Below are 10,593 nucleotides of genomic sequence, written 5' to 3'. Positions count from 1 at the left end.
AGAAGCATATGCAATCAACATGCGAATGGATTCAAGACGAGCAACGGGAGCAAAGGTTTCACCGTAGTCGATACCCTCGACTTGGGAGTAGCCTTGTGCTACCAAGCGAGCCTTGTTGCGAATGATAATCCCATGAGCATATTGCTTGTTCTTAAATATCCACTTGGTTCCAATGACTTTGTGGTTCACCGTCGGCCTTGGCACCAATCTCCACACGTTGTTGCGCTCGAAGTTGTTGAGTTCTTCATGCATGGCATTGAGCCAATCCGGATCTTCGAGCGCCTCATAGACCTTTTGGGGCTCAACACAAGAGACAAACGTGTGATGTTCACAATAGTTTGCTAATTGTCTACAAGTGCTTACCCCCTTTCTTAAGCTTCCAAGCACATTTGTCATGAGATGATCCTTGGTGGAGAGCTTGGAAGCAACCTTGGCGGCACGACGCTCCAATTCCTCCTCGGGGGTGAGACGAGGAGTGGTCACTTGATCATCTTGAGCGTCATCTTGAGCTTGTTCTCGTTCTCGTGGAAGCTCTTGATCTTGAACTCGCTCGGAGGAGGGAACTTGACCTTGGGCATCACTTGATGTTACAACACCATCTTGAGATTGATCTTGCCCTTGGTCTTGTTCATGAGGTTGAGGGCCCTCACTATGTTCTTCGGAAGCGTGTGGGTCTTGGGTTGGTGAAGGTTCCACTTGAGTAGAACATTGTCCTTCTCCTTCGGCCACAAGGGGTTCCTCAATGGGTAGGATAATACCAACACCCATTCTTCTTATGGCTTGAGGAGGAACTTCATCACCTACATCACAAGTACCACTTTGCTCCACTTGGGAGCCGTTATTCTCATCAAACTCCACGTTACACGTTTCCTCAATAAGTCCCGTGGACTTATTGAGAACACGGTAAGCATGAGAGTTTGTAGCATAACCAACAAATATGCCCTCATGAGCTCTAGCCTCAAATTTAGACAAACAAACACCTTTCTTGAGAATGAAACACTTACACCCGAACACCCGGAAGTACTTGAGGTTGGGCTTGTTACCGGTGAGTATCTCATATGGAGTCTTGTTCAAGCCTTTGCGGAGGTAGAGTCGATTAGATGCATGGCACGCGGTGTTGATGGCTTCGGCCCAAAAGTTGTAGGGAGACTTGAACTCCGCCATCATGGTCCTTGCCGCATCCATCAACGTCCGATTCTTCCTCTCCGCTACACCATTTTGTTGAGGGGTATAAGGTGCGGAATATTGATGCTTGATTCCCTCATCACTCAAGAACTCATCCAAGGTGTAGTTCTTGAACTCAGAGCCGTTGTCGCTTCTTATTGTCAAGACCTTTGTATTATGCTGTTTTGAGCTTCATTTGCAAAGTCGGTGATGGTTTGTTGGGTCTCACTCTTCCTCTTGAAGAAATATACCCAAGTGTATCTTGAATAGTCATCTACAATCACCAAGCAATACTTTCTACCCCCAAGACTATCAAAGGATGGAGGTCCAAAGAGATCCAAGTGAAGGAGCTCCAAGGGCCTCTTCGAATAGATGATAGTCGTGGGAGGGTGAGCCTTCTCATGTAGCTTTCCTTCGATGCAAGCACTGCAAGCACGATCTTTGGCAAAATTAACATTTGTTAGTCCACGGACATGGTCCCCCTTGAGAAGACTTTGCAAAGATCTCATATTGATGTGGGCTAAACGGCGATGCCAAAGCCATCCCACGTCAACTTTAGCCATTAGGCATGTCGCGGTCTTAGTGGGTCGCTCCGAAAAGTTAATCACATGGAGACCGTTCTCGACATGCCCAACAAAAGCTACTTTAAGAGTCTTCTTCCACAAGAGGGCCACAGAATCAATATCAAAGAAAGTGGCAAAGCCCATGAGTGCTAGTTGACAAACAGAAAGTAAATTGTATGCAAGGGACTCAACAAGCATGACCTTCTCGATCGTAAGATCATGAGAAATGAAAACTTTGCCGAGTCCCAATACCTTAGAAGACGAGGCATCACCCCACTCAACATTGGTGGGCATGGATGGAATCTTTTGCACGTCCACCACCAAGTCCTTGCTTCCGGTCATATGATTAGTAGCTCCACTATCGAGCAACCATGACCCCCCACCGGAAGCAAACACCTAGAAGAGATCAATGCTTGGTTTTAGGTACCCATTTTGTAATGGGTCCTTTGATGTTAGTAACAAGGGTCTTAGGAACCCAAATAGACCATTCAATGTACTCATAAGGAGAACCAACAAATTTGGCATAAACATGCCCATCACTAGCGCGGCACAACACGTAAGAAGGGTTAAAGTCCCCGACTTTGTTAGGAAGGGGAGCGTTTCCCTTCTTGGCACCAATACCCCTCATGGGGTTTTTCTCCTTCTCCTTAGTAGCACCCTCACCCTCCTTCACAAAGGTTTGCATGAGAGGAGGAGGTCGTTTGGCCTTGTCATTCTTCTTCTTGTTCTTGGACTTGGGAACGTACCCAATCCCTTCCTTGGCCACAACTCCCTTTTGGTTGGTCAAGAGGTCATTGATGTTCTTCTCGCCTTGTATGCAAGACGCAAGACCTTTCTCAAGTTGCACCTTTAGCTTAGCGTTCTCCTCAACAAGATGCACATGCTCACAACACGGGTTAGTAGCATTTGCATTATCAATTAACATCATACGAGGAAAAGCGGCTTTTTCCTTGGTTACCTTTACTTGAAGTTGATCATGAGACTCTTTGAGGCTAGCGTGAGCACCCTTCAAGACCTTGTGAGCCTTGTCAAGTAGATCAAACTCCTCTTTGAGTCTAGCAAGATCAACCTCAAGTTCGGCCTTCTCGGAGTTTAGCACACGAGAAACAATGAGAGCATGATCAAAATCTTTCTTTAACTTAGCATGATCAACGTTGTGTGACTCCTCAAGAGCCAAACGAAGACCACGCTCTTCCTCAAGAGCATTGGAAGATCCGAGATCTCATCGGCATAGTCACGACTATGCCCCCCATCTTGGAGATAGTATCTTCATGAGACTCGATCATGTCATTGGCTTCACCGAGTTGTTCCAAGAGAGCAATAAAATGCTTCTTGGATTTACCCTTGAGTTTACCCATAAAGGACTCAAGATCATTTTCCTCCACATTAGATCCCCCACATTCATCAATGCAATCCGTCAAGGAAGGATTATTAATGATGGTAGTTTTGATGTTGGGAGTTACCTTATTGGTGGCTTTAGCCATGAGACACTTGGCGGTGATGTTTTCATTGGGTGAGTCGAAGAGAGATACTCGTGGAGTTTTTGCAATGGCAACGGATGCCATGGCCACCAACTCACCATCTTCATCATCATCATCCTCATGGTACTCTTCTTGAACCACCAACGCCTTGTGATGGATTTTCTTGGTGAAGTTGTTCTTGTTGGGGAAAGACTTGGCTTTGTCCTTTCGAATGAGCTTGCCACCATTGTCTTCCCTCTTCTCATACGGGCACTCCGCAACAAAGTGACTCACATTTCCACAATTGTAGCAAGTCCTTACACGTTGCTTGCTCTTCGTGCCACTTGAGTTGTTCTTGTTGAAGTTTGGCCTTGAGTTTTTCTTACTCCAAAATTGCCTTGAAGCAAGTGCCATGTGTTCATGATAGGCATACTTTGTATCTTCGGGGTTGCTTTCCTCTTCTTCCTCTTCTTCTTCCTCTTCACCGCAAACCTTGGCCTTTAATGCAAGGTTGGGCTTCTTTGCCCTTTGAGAGCGAAGCACCGCATTGTCGGCGGTCTTGTCCAAGATGTTAATAGCCACAAACTCATCCAACACTCCACTTGAGGTCAAAGTGTGGAAGTCCGGCCTTTGATGAATGACGAAGGACATGGCCTTGTGGTAAGGCATCATTGCCTTGAGGAATTTGCGCTTGATCCAATTTTCATCCGTGTCCTTGCTCCCGTGATCTCGGAGTGAGACCGCGAGTTTGGTTACTCTCCGATAAAGCTCACGGGGTTCTTCATCTTCTTTCATAGCAAACTCATCGGCTTCATCTTGCACTACTTCATAGTTGGAGCGTTGAATGCTCGCGCTTCCCCGGTAGAGAGAGACAACACAAAGCCATGCATCTTTGGCCAAGGCAAAGGGCTGAAGATGAGGAAGATCTTCGGGTGGAATTGCATCTTGTATGATGAAGAGAGCATTCTCATTGAATTGATTATCCGTGGCTTCTCGAGGAGTGAAGTTGCTTGGATCGTGCGAATGAAAACCTTCTTCAATGATTCTCCAAAGATTAGTGTTCACATGATTTAAATGACGCTTAAAGCGGTAAACCCAAGAATCAAAGTCCTCATTTTTCACAATCTTAGGGGGAGGACCGACATGATTCAAATGAGTGGAAGGAACCGGTCCACCATAAACAAGTGGTGGTTCCACATGAGCAAAGATGCCGGTGTCATTTTTACCACTAGAAGGAGCCTTTTCACTACTAGCTTCCCCCTTGTCGGAGATAGCATCCGTCACCTTGTCAGTGGGATCACCCACTTTCAACGGTGCGGTGGATAGTTTAAGCCCTTCAAGGAATTTAGTAAACATGCTTTCAACCTCGGTCGTCATGGAGGTTTTCAATGTCTCCAAGGCCACATTGAACTTCTCACGAGAGATCGAGGTTCCCCCATCGCCCGTAGACGAGATCGGATTCACACCAGAGTGTTCCTCCACACCGTCTACGGTATAAACCATACTCTTCGGACGGTAAAGTCCTTAACAAAGAGACGAGGCTCTGATACCAATTGAAAGGATCGATATGGTTGACTAGAGGGGGGGTGAACAGGCAACTAACAATTTTTAGCTTTTCTTTAACAATTTAAACTTTGCATCAAAGTAGGTTGTCTAGATATGCAACTAGGTGAGCAACCTATATGATGCAACAAAGATAGGAACACAAGCAAGCAAGAGATATATCACAAATAAGCTTGCACAAGTAAAGGCACGAGATAACCAAGAGTGGAGCCGGTGGAGACGAGGATGTGTTACCGAAGTTCCTTCCCTTTGAGGGGAAGTACGTCTCCGTTGGAGCGGTGTGGAGGCACAATGCTCCCCAAGAAGCCACTAGGTCCACCGTATTCTCCTCACGCCCTCAAACAATGCGAGATGCCGTGATTCCACTATTGGTGCCCTTGGAGGCGGCGACCGAACCTTTATAAACAAGGTTGGGGCAATCTCCACAACTCAATTGGAGGCTCCCAACGACACCACGAAGCTTCACCATAATGGACTATGGCTTCGCTGACCTCAACCGTCTAGGGTGCTCAAACACCCAAGAGTAACAAGATCCGCAAGGGATTAGTGGGGGGAATCAAATTTCTCTTGGTGGAAGTGTAGATCGGGGCCTTCTCATCCACTCCCGAGCAAATCAACAAGTTTGAATGGCTAGGGAATGAGATCGGGCGAAAATGGAGCTTAGAGCAACAATGGAACTTAGGGTTAGAAGAGGTAGTCAACTAGAGGAAGAAGACACCCCTTTTATAGCTTAGGACAAAAATCCAACCGTTGTCCACCTAACAGCCCGTGACCAGCGGTACTACCGCTCCAGAACAGCGGTACTACCGCGAGGCCATGTGGTACTACCGTGAGGAGCCGCGGTACAACCGCAGCAGTAGCTAGGGCAGACCTTAAGCACATGGGCTGAGGACGGTACTTCCGCAGACGCGGTACTACCGCAAGGCAGGGAACCCCAAGCCTGGGAAGAGCGTGGATAACAGAACATCCGTGCCTACTTCTGCTGGAAAACAGACGTAGCAAAAATCTGACACAGTACTATCGCAGAGGAGCGGTACTACCGCCTGGCAGCTGAGCCAGGCCGCGCACGATACTACCGCGCAAGGAATGCGGTACTACCGCGGTAACGCGGATGTAAAAAATTACATCCGCCCTACTACCGCGAGGGAGCGGTACTTGGCCTGGGGGTCACGGTACTACGGCTCCAGAGGAGCGGTACTACCGTGGGCACCTGCGGTACTACCGCACCACAGCACGGTACTACCACTGGTGCCTACGGTACTACCGCTCACCAGGGAGCAGTACTACCGCAAGCCAACACAGCAGCCAGAACAGAGTAAAGAGATATAAACGGAGGATGCTCCAAGATGCAGGGGAAAGGAGGGGACTAGGAAGAAACGTGTACGTGATGATTCCACCCGAACCTTTCCGACGCGGACCCCCTCTTAATAGTACAGCTTTCCTACGACTCAAATCCACCAAAAAGAAACGTAAAAAAACGCCGTCTTCAATAGTCTTCGAGGGACACCACACCGTCTTGTGCCTAGCGAAGAAACGTCTGTGAAACTCAAAACACACGATTAGTTCGCAAACGCATTGTCATCAATCATCAAAACACCTTAGGGATAAATATGCCCTTACAATATGTTCTCATGCTATTTACACATAAAAATGCTAGGGGAAGGAGGTATACTACCGTGATATTTACACAGAAGATACCTGAGTATCTTTTCAAAAAATATTCCCTACGGTCAGAGTTACCATGGTGTTTCTACCTTAGTTATCAGATGTGCGCTGCGTATATTACCATCTATTTACACATAAATTATCGGATATCTTTTCACATTTGTCTTCCCCAATGGTTAAAGTTACCATGATGTTTGTATCTAAATTATCGGGTCTATGGCGTGAATGTTATCGTGCTATTTACAGAAATTACCGGGGGCGAGTTCAACAAATTTATTCCCAATGATCAAAGTTACCACGAACATGTCAAAAACAGTATTTCCCTTAGCTTGCTCAACAATGAGTGTCATAGGTGAGGTGGTTAGCTCCCTTTGTTGATTACCTGCAGACCAGAGATCAAATCGTAGTCCAAGCATTATTTTTGCCGAAAATCGGGAAGGCGCGTGGGCCATAATTGACGATTACGAAAATTAGGAAGGCACGGTAAAATCGGGGAGGGCGTGCGGGAAAGGAAAGAAATCGGGAGAGGTTAGTGGGGGAGGACGTGCGGGAAAGGAGATCGGGAGGCGTGCGGGAAAGGAAAGAAATCGGGTGCGGGAGGGAAGTAACGGCGCTGGATGCGTGTGGCAGTTTCGCAATCTGCCACACGGTTACCATATACATATTTTGTTTAGAAATTGTTCAACATCTATTTTTAAAATTGTTCAACATGTATTTCAAAATGTCCATCATGTATTTAAAAATTCCATCATATATTTAAAAAATTCACCATGCAATTTAAATATTTGCATGTATTTACAAAGGGACATTTACATCTATGCCCTTAACTCGAACCCACTACTCAGTTTTGCCCATAATTTTTAGGTATGCTCAGTTTTGCCCCTCCGCCGTTAGTTTCACTTATAGAAATGCCCTTCTCTGCCGTTACCGTCCGGTCAAAGGTCTTTGACCGTCCTGAAAAAATAGCAAAAAAATAAAAAAAATATGAAATTTGGTGGGATCGAAGATAGTCATGTCTGCAAGGCGCGTGCACATTTTCATGCCGTTCGGACACTCCGGGAGCTCGTGTCAAAGGAAAACATAAATTTTGTACGCATGCGAGCAGTAAATTCAAAAAAGATAGAAAAAATTAAAAAAATATGAAAGTTCGTGGGACTGAAGATATTCAGGTTCGCAAGATGTGTGCACGTTTTTGTTGTGTTTGGACATCGTAGGAGCTCGTGGAGAGAAAAAACAAATTTTAGCTCAAAAAAACTTTGAAAAAATGCAGTATTTTGTTTTTTTCTCTAGAGCGCCTCGTACGTCATTTGATCACCAAAACTTGCAAGCACCTTGTGCACTCAAGCCTCTTTGACGCCAAATAAATTCAAATTTTTTTGAACTTTTTTGCTATTTTTTTCGAATTTACTGTTCATAGGCATAAATTATTATTTTTTTCCTTTGCTACGAGCTCCCAGAGTGTCCAACCAACACAAAATTGTGCACGCGCCTTGCGGACATGACTATCTTCGATCCCACCAAATTTCATATTTTTTTGATTTTTTTGCTTTTTTTTGGATGGTCAAAGTACTTTGACCGGACGGTAACGGCGCAAAAGGGCATTTCTATAAGTGACACTAACGGCGGAGGGGCAAAACTGAGCATACCTGAAAATTAGGGGCAAAACTGAGTAGTGGGTTCGAGTTAGGGGCAGAACTGGAATTGGCCCATTTACAAAATGCTCAATATGTATTCGGAAATGTTCACACATTTACAAAATATTCATAAAAATGTAAAAAAATATAGGTGCAATTTTTAAAATATGCTTGTAGCATAGGAAAAAAATGATCATGCACTAAAATTGGGAGATTTAAAAGTTACTGAATTTTGAAAAGAAAAAAATAGAAAAACAACAAAAAAGAAAAGGTGAACAAATGAGAAAAAGGAAAATAAAATAAATAAAAGAGATCATTTTTTAAAATGAACATAAAAAGATAAAACTGACACAGAACCACAAACAAGAAATAATAGAGAAAAAACAATCCAGAACGTTTTCCAAACCGCCCCAACTGGAGCTAATAGGGCCGTCCCAAATAGGACGTCAGTCCATGGGTGCAAACTGCTGCATATGGCCTCGCTCGTATACAAACTTGCTGCAGCACGCCCGATCGCCGTGTAACTCGTAACCTAAATCCTGCCCGCCTCTTGCCCGCCTCCTTCTTCATGTTTACTAGTAAGCTTGCACGTGCATGCACGTCTTAAACGTTGATCAAAGTTGATTTCACACAAATACAAAATAAATGTTCTAAAAAAAGTATTAAGTTAAATGGGGACGCACTGTTTTTCAAGTTGACATAGTTGTGGTCATGTATATATGTTGTTTCATCCATTAGGTGTTCTGATTGGTTGTTAAATAAGATTAAATTTTGTTATGACTGAAAAAGGCAACCTCACATAGAATATATCAATGGCACCCTGATCTCAACACCAACAAAATTTTCTTCACCCGCAAAAAAAAACAAAAATTTCTTAAGGCATAGAACGTTTGTTACGACTGCTAGCTGATAAAAAAGTATAATTAAAATTTATTCGAATCAACTATATCTTTTTATTAAGGAAATTAATGATAATGGAAATATCATCAATCCACGATATCTATTAGATTGCCAAGTTCATCATTTGTGAGTGTATACACGCACACAAAGATATGCTTGAGTGATGATCCAAGAGCAAGGGCAGTGAGGATAACAATGCCACCTGTCAGCAGAGCCATTGCCTTAAATTTCATTATGACTGGATCATTACAAACTATGTTATGCTTAACTTCGCATGCTCACGGGTAGGTGTAGAATTTTGAAACGAATTCTGTATTACTTCATAAATGAATATCACATCTCGAAAAAAAATCCAATATACACACAAAAGCAGTAGGTGCTCAAAATGAAGAAATGTCATCTAATTTCTTTGTGAGAGAAAATAAATGCCATCTACTTGTCGGGCGGAATAAATTCCATCTTGAAGTACCAATTCTTATTTTGATTGGAGCCCTACTTCTGAAAGCGTTTGAAGAACTTAGATGCCATCTTTTTCAACATCCTAAGATCACATCTCCATAGCGTCTCGCATATCAGATTTTGCAATCAAATCATACTCCCTCAGACCCAAAATAACTGTCTCAAGCTTAGTAGTACAATTTTGTACTAAAGCTAGTACAAAGTCGAGACACTTATTTTGGGACGAAGGGAGTATTTATCAAAGAAATGTTAATTGTGTTAAAGCAAGCTCTGCAAATGGATAAGTCAATTGTTTGTTCATTTGTACATTGTACAATATACGAAGCATGTTTGAAATTCCAAATAGCACGACCAACCTTTTTAGAATAACTTAGTTCCTTTAAGCAATACATGTAGTGGTAAACATATCGGGCAATATTCAACATGCAAAAGAAATAAAAAGGGAAGTCATTTTTTCTTCTTGAAAATATTCATCATCTTCCTAAAAAATGTCATCCTCTATTTAAAAAAAATCATGGTGCCGAAGTTGACTTAATGAAGAATATTGTTAGAAGGAGATTGTGATGTTCTTTTAGTGAACTTCTCGGAAACTTGTAGATAGTTTAACCATTTTTATTTTCTTCTATTTCAAAAACAATGTTGGTGCTAGACTTGGAGTGCTCATATAGCATCTCGAGATACTGGAACAATACGTCCAAAAATACCCTTTATCTCACAAGTGGTAGTATAAAGTAATTACATACAGTAGTGACATACAAGTGTTACCAGTGGTGCATAATTAAATTTCTGAATTAATAAATCCTTCAGTGTAAAGTTATTGGAAGTCATCAATTATAGATGTTACACGAACCAGAGGTATGTGCATGTGAAGAGCCTATAGAAGGTAGAGGATTGTTGACTCGACCTAGCATTTGGCCAAGACCATTTCTGTGATTCAGAAAAGGTGTTGTTCGATGAATGCCGCAAGTGAATATTTCTCTAAGAGAAATATATATGTCATGTTTAAGCTTAATCAGTGGGGGCAAGAAATGGCTCAGCTAACTCAAGATTTTCTATCACTTGGATTTTCCCTGGTTGGAGATACATTCGTTTTAATGGGATACAAATCCTATCCTGTTCATCCAACCAAACAAATAAAACCAGGACTTCTAAAAGCTGGATGGCAATCTCCCATCCAACTTCATC

Source organism: Triticum urartu, chromosome 7A (assembly GCF_056163025.1).
Source record: "Triticum urartu cultivar PI428250 chromosome 7A, HENAU_Tu73, whole genome shotgun sequence".
NCBI classification, from domain to species: domain Eukaryota; kingdom Viridiplantae; phylum Streptophyta; class Magnoliopsida; order Poales; family Poaceae; genus Triticum; species Triticum urartu.
Note: the sequence above shows the minus strand (reverse complement) of the source record.